This window comes from Pinus tabuliformis, chromosome J (assembly GCF_031772625.1).
Source record: "Pinus tabuliformis cultivar Carrire ecotype Pingquan chromosome J, CPIR1, whole genome shotgun sequence".
Lineage (NCBI taxonomy): Eukaryota > Viridiplantae > Streptophyta > Pinopsida > Pinales > Pinaceae > Pinus > Pinus tabuliformis.
In genome coordinates, this window is record NC_142295.1 from 158,195,937 (window position 1) to 158,201,711 (window position 5,775).

General features: G+C 27.9%; 1 pseudogene; it reads left to right on the top strand.

Moving 5' to 3' along the window:
- Positions 1-291: 291 nt before the first annotated feature.
- LOC149226133 (naringenin,2-oxoglutarate 3-dioxygenase pseudogene) lies at positions 292-3,670 on the top strand (annotated as a pseudogene).
- Positions 3,671-5,775: the final 2,105 nt, after the last annotated feature.

Below are 5,775 nucleotides of genomic sequence, written 5' to 3' on the forward strand. Positions count from 1 at the left end.
TTCTTTAAAATCATGTTATTCGATAATAATTAACATAATACACAATTTTAAATATAATATCAAAGTGATATTAATTTTATTTAAGTTAATTAAATTTTGTATAATATTTTCAAAATGAAAAATCTCATAATAGCCCAGTCAGGTCATGAACTATTTGTTATAGTGAAATTCTTTAAATTGATTAAAAAAATGAACTATTTGTTATAGTGAAATTCTTTAAATTGATTAAAAAAATGAACTATTTGTTATAGTGAAATTCTTTAAATTGATTAAAAAAATGGATTGTTGAACATGGAGGTCAGTGAATTGGAACAGCGGCATAATCTCCTCGTCTGGTGATATATATTTCATGCCAAAAACTATCAACATCGTAGGCTACAATACCAGTCAATGACTGATACCAAAGCTATATCAAATTATAGACTATGTAAATCATATATTAAATTAAAGACCGGTAGCTCATAAGTATCTAGCTGCAAGTTTAAGTAGATGAAATCGAAAAAGCCTGTGGGGAGGGCAAACAGAAGGTTGTCTTGAATTACTACCGGATTTGCCCCCACCCGGAGTTAGGCTTAGAGAAACATACCGATCCAGGAACTTTAACCATTTTACTGCAAGACAGTCGGAGGGCTGCAAGTCACAAAAGACCACGGTAAAACGTGGGATACTGTGGAACCCGTTGATGGAGCTTTCGTTGTAAATATCGGAGACCAAATGCATGTGAGTGTTTATATTTATTGGTTTCTGATTGTAAAATTTTAGTTATGCATAGGATCCAATGGTTACTAACCGGTTGATAAAGTGTAAAAATTAAAAAGTAAAAAGTGAAAAAGTAAAATTGAAATTAATAAAATAAACAATATAGAAATAAATATTAATTATTAATTATTAGTCAATATAATTTATAATATTTTAACTAAATTTTGGACTAGAAATAATAAATATAGCTAAAGTTTTTTTCCATGTACTTATTTATTTATTTATTTATTGACAAAAACGTTCAGTATGATATATTGATTCTTGGCAAAAGTGCCTCAATTCAGGTTACAAAGAGATAAGCAGAGCTCAGATTTCTCCTTGGCGAGGAACCAAATGGCTTCCCCACTAGTGAGCCTGCGAATTTTGCAAATTATATTACGAGCTATCTTCTCTATCTTTCCTAATTTGCAGATACAAACAAACTACTCCAATAAAAGACAATAAAGTAGTTTAAACAGACAGTTAAGGGATGGGATCCCAGTCTTTGTCTCCATCTCTTAGAAGAACTCCGAGACCGCTTTATTGGCTTCAGCATCAACTTCTTTGTTGTTATCTCTCTTAACATGAAGGAATTCCAATCTCTGAAAGGAATTTATCAGGGATCTAATTCTGCTCATCAATCTTGATAACCTTAAATTTGAAGGAGAAGAATTGTCCACAATGGCCTTTATAATAGACTGGGAATCCACAAATACTATTGCATCTTTGATACCCAGAAAAATGAACTGCTTGAGCCCCTGGAGAATAGCCAGAGCTTCATGTATTTATTACTTTTTATCTATTTAAATAAAATTAAGTATAGTAAATTTGACTTGGTCAGAAAGTCAATTTATCCTTGGTCATTTTAGAGTTTTTATAATTCCTTGGTCATTTTAGAGTTTTTATAATTCATGATTTCACCCATAATACTTTACATAATGTAGGTCTATAAAACTTAAAAACTTCATTGTAGTTAGACTTTGATTAAAAAAATAATAGATATATTATGGCACTAATTTTCACATAAGAATTTTTTATTGATTTATTTATCTGTTTCATATTTTTATTTTTTTTCATTTAAAATAAACATATTATAAACAATAAAAAAAAAATTACTATCAATTTAACAAAAAATAGAGTAGCTTGATCAAAAAAATCTAATAAAAGTTAAAATTAAATTAACGAAAAAAATATCACTCATCACATTCTGTATTCTTAAAATTCTGTATTCTTAAAAGCCATTAATCATTGCCAACCATGTTTTATATATATATATATATATATATATATCGCTATAATTGAGATGGTATTTATTGCTTTTTTGGAGTGTGAGAATACTCTAAAGGGCAATAATGTTTCGCATAAGTGTTTATTTTCATTCTAAAATTGAGGTGAAGCTTTATACATTGAATTTAAATCGTCAGTATAGTGTTTAATATGTCCATAGTTTATCCGCACAAAGGATACACACGAAACTTGAGACCATATTAACTCATACTCTAAGAGATAGAAATGACATTGATTGGTGTTATTATTTTAGAATATGGTTTTAAAAATTTAATTGCTACAAGCTATTTAATATATAGGTACATTGTCACTTTATACATATTTAATTTGATTTATGAAAAGTAAGAATGGGTTATTTGAAAATAAATCTTAATTTTTAAAATTTTGATATATTTTTATTTACTGACAAATGAATTTTAAATCCCATAATATTAGTCATGCCAATGATTTTAGCCAATAATAGAATTGGAATATAAATTTTATAAAAATAAAAATTTATTTCTATAAACAACAAATATTTAGTTTAATATTTGAATTTTTTATAACTATCATTAAACTTTAGAAAAATTGTTTTTCTTAAAACCAATTAATTGAAAGTCAAAGATTATTTTGACAAATTGATTACAATATACATATTGTGTCTTAGGAAGCTATAATAAGTGAAATAATCCTTTAATGTTTACTTTTTTCATATTCATTTTATATAAGTTATGTTCAATCTATATAACGTATTAAATCCTTTAAAGAAAATTGATTGTTGTCTTTTGTGTGACTTTTTGGACCTTTGGTGGTTGAAAATTTTGAGATGAAATCTTGATTTGTGTTATTTAGACTGGTTTTTTGAATCTATATATTGATTCAATACCAACAAACCCCTAGCGCACTTCCATTCTAAAGAGTCTACCCATAAAGCTTGTGATTTTAATAAATTCGTATAGGATTTTAGAGAAATTAAACCAGAAAAAACCCACCTAAAAATATTCCAAAATTTCACATTAAAAACAACTAACAACAAAATTAATTTTCTGTTTTTACTACTAAATTTATATAAATAATATAACAAACATATTAGAATAATCACACCATAATCTCTGAATTTATCTATACTATATTCATTTAATATATAAAAATATATTATAACTAAAAATAAAAATGAATAAAAAAGAAATATACTATACAACAAAATTATTTACACTTCATGATTATAATATATCAAAATATATTTACATGTACTAATTGAATTTAGTAATAAATATATTACACTGCAGGAAAAACTGAGTTGTTAAGTGAATATAGACGAAAAGTAATACCACCATATATGAATTCGAACAGCAGTAATTGATAAGTGGCTGTATCGATGCTGCAGGTTTTGAGTGACGGTATTTTCAAGAGCGCAGATCATCAAGTTGCTGTGAATTCGAGTGTCCGGAGGACATCAATAGTGACATTCTACAACCCCCATCTAGGCTCCATTGTTTATCCTTTGGATCCATTAACGGCGAGGAAGGGGGAAAGCAATACTGACACAAGATTTGATCACTGGGTCTACAAGGAACTTTACCATACGAAGATGACCAAGCACCGTTTGGCCAGGCAGGTCAAACGCACCAAGGGAATGAGTTTAGTGCAGCAACAAGAAGAGTAATTGTGTAATTCAGCCCACTGCGGGAACAACGACTGCTTCGCTACGTTACATATATGCAGGTATAATTTAGAAAGAATAGGCAGCATTAATCTATATAACTTCTCCACCGCATAGCTTAGTTAGACATATTGTGCCAGGGGTATAGAGAATTGTTCTATGGTGTGGTTAAACGTACTCTTACTTAGTAAAAGTTACGAATAACTATTTTGATATGTATTGCATATAAAAGCAAATAAGATAGTTATATCGTATTTTTAGATTTTCTGTTTTTAAAGGTATGAATGGTATAGATTTAATTGTTTAAGAATGTACGATTTATATTATTTATTTATCGAATTATCGTGTATCTGTGTCCAACAATATAAGATAGTGTAGTATATTAAGGGATACTATATGATTATTACTATTTTTGAAATATTTGTAAATTTATTTTTCAACAAAATTGTTTGTTTCGATAAAAGATTAGCTAAACCATTAGATTAGCTCCAATTTCATCAAATTCTTTTTGCAGAGTTCCAATTTTTCCGTGCCACTCCTCAAGATGCAGACAATAAAAGTGGAATCTTTTGTTTTCCCATTCAACAATGAAACTAGAATGTATTATTTTCCCATTCAACAATTGTTTTTGAATTGCTATAAAATTTTGTCTTCTTTATATTCTTCAATAAGGAAAAATGAAGCATCCCCTAAAGGCTAATCAGGTCTGCCTTCTTGTTAGTGCCATTCCCTAGGCCCAACTTTAAACCAAAAAAAAGAGAAATTGATGGGAGAAGAACCATCCCTGCTCCACAATGACATTGTTTACAGGCTCCATCACAAAACCAAAAGGAATGTTTTCTTCAAAATGAAGTTCTTGAATCTGCCTTTGATCCTTTCTCTTTACTAAGACATTTTTCTCCAAGAAAGCACTACTAATTATATGAGGTGCCAAAGAAAAGTCGGCACAATCATCTTGGAATAAAATTTTCTTTTGTTGCGACCAAGTCCCCAAATTCCACATAAAACAAAAAAAAAGAATTAAATAACTTTTAATCCAAAACCATAAGATTTCTTCCACTGCAATCCCCTTCCAAACTCCCTAACAATTTAAATCATTTTTTACTTGTCCCAAATACATTGTGCTATAGGACAATGTATAAAAAATGGGAAATAAATCCTTCCTCTTTCTTGCATATGTTGTGTCATTTTCAACCATTTTTTCTATAATGTCCCACTTTAAAATTTAGTTTTATAAAGCTAGCTATGAAAAAACCTAATTTTAAGTTGCTCTTGACATTTCTATTAATAGTTCTTCCACCAAAGATCTCTTTTCTTATTAAAATCCTCTATTAAAGCTTATGGTTCACCATGTAAGGACTCCACGATTTCAACATCGTACAATACAATACCAGTCAATAATTGGTATCAGGACTATCTCAAATTATAGACTATGTAAATCATAGATTAAATTATAGATGTGTAGCTCATAGATATCTTAATACGAATAATTTTACATTAATATATCTATATAATTTTATATTAGTATTTTATATTATTAAATATTAATACTATATATATATAAAATTTAAAAAAATAAAGTTTTAAATTTATATTAATATATTTAAATTTTATAAAAATAAAAATATTAATATACATAATTTTTATAATTTAAAGCATAAAATTAAAATAAATCATATTATTAAGTTTCCCTCGGAAGTTTTTATGGAAATGCCCCATCTATTTCTTTCCAGATTTATCCGCGAGAAATCAAAGCAGAAATCATAAAAGGATTCAATGTCGAGCCTGAATAAGAAGAATGTCTTAAAAGTTTTATTTATTTTTTTAATAATAAAATATTGTCATAAAACACCTTATTTTATTTTATTTTATTTTATATATATATATAGTTGGTTAAAAAAAAAAATTTATTAGTGTTGGTTGGTTACAAGGCTCATAACTTTAGCCGTCATGTTTATTGCATTTTTTTTTTATCTATGGTGTCACCTACAAACACACTATGTAAATATACCAAGTCAAAAGGACGCTAAACTTCTAGGGGACCACATCATACCACATTGGTATTTGACATTTTTGTTAAGGATCTTGATCATAAATTTATGGAAAAA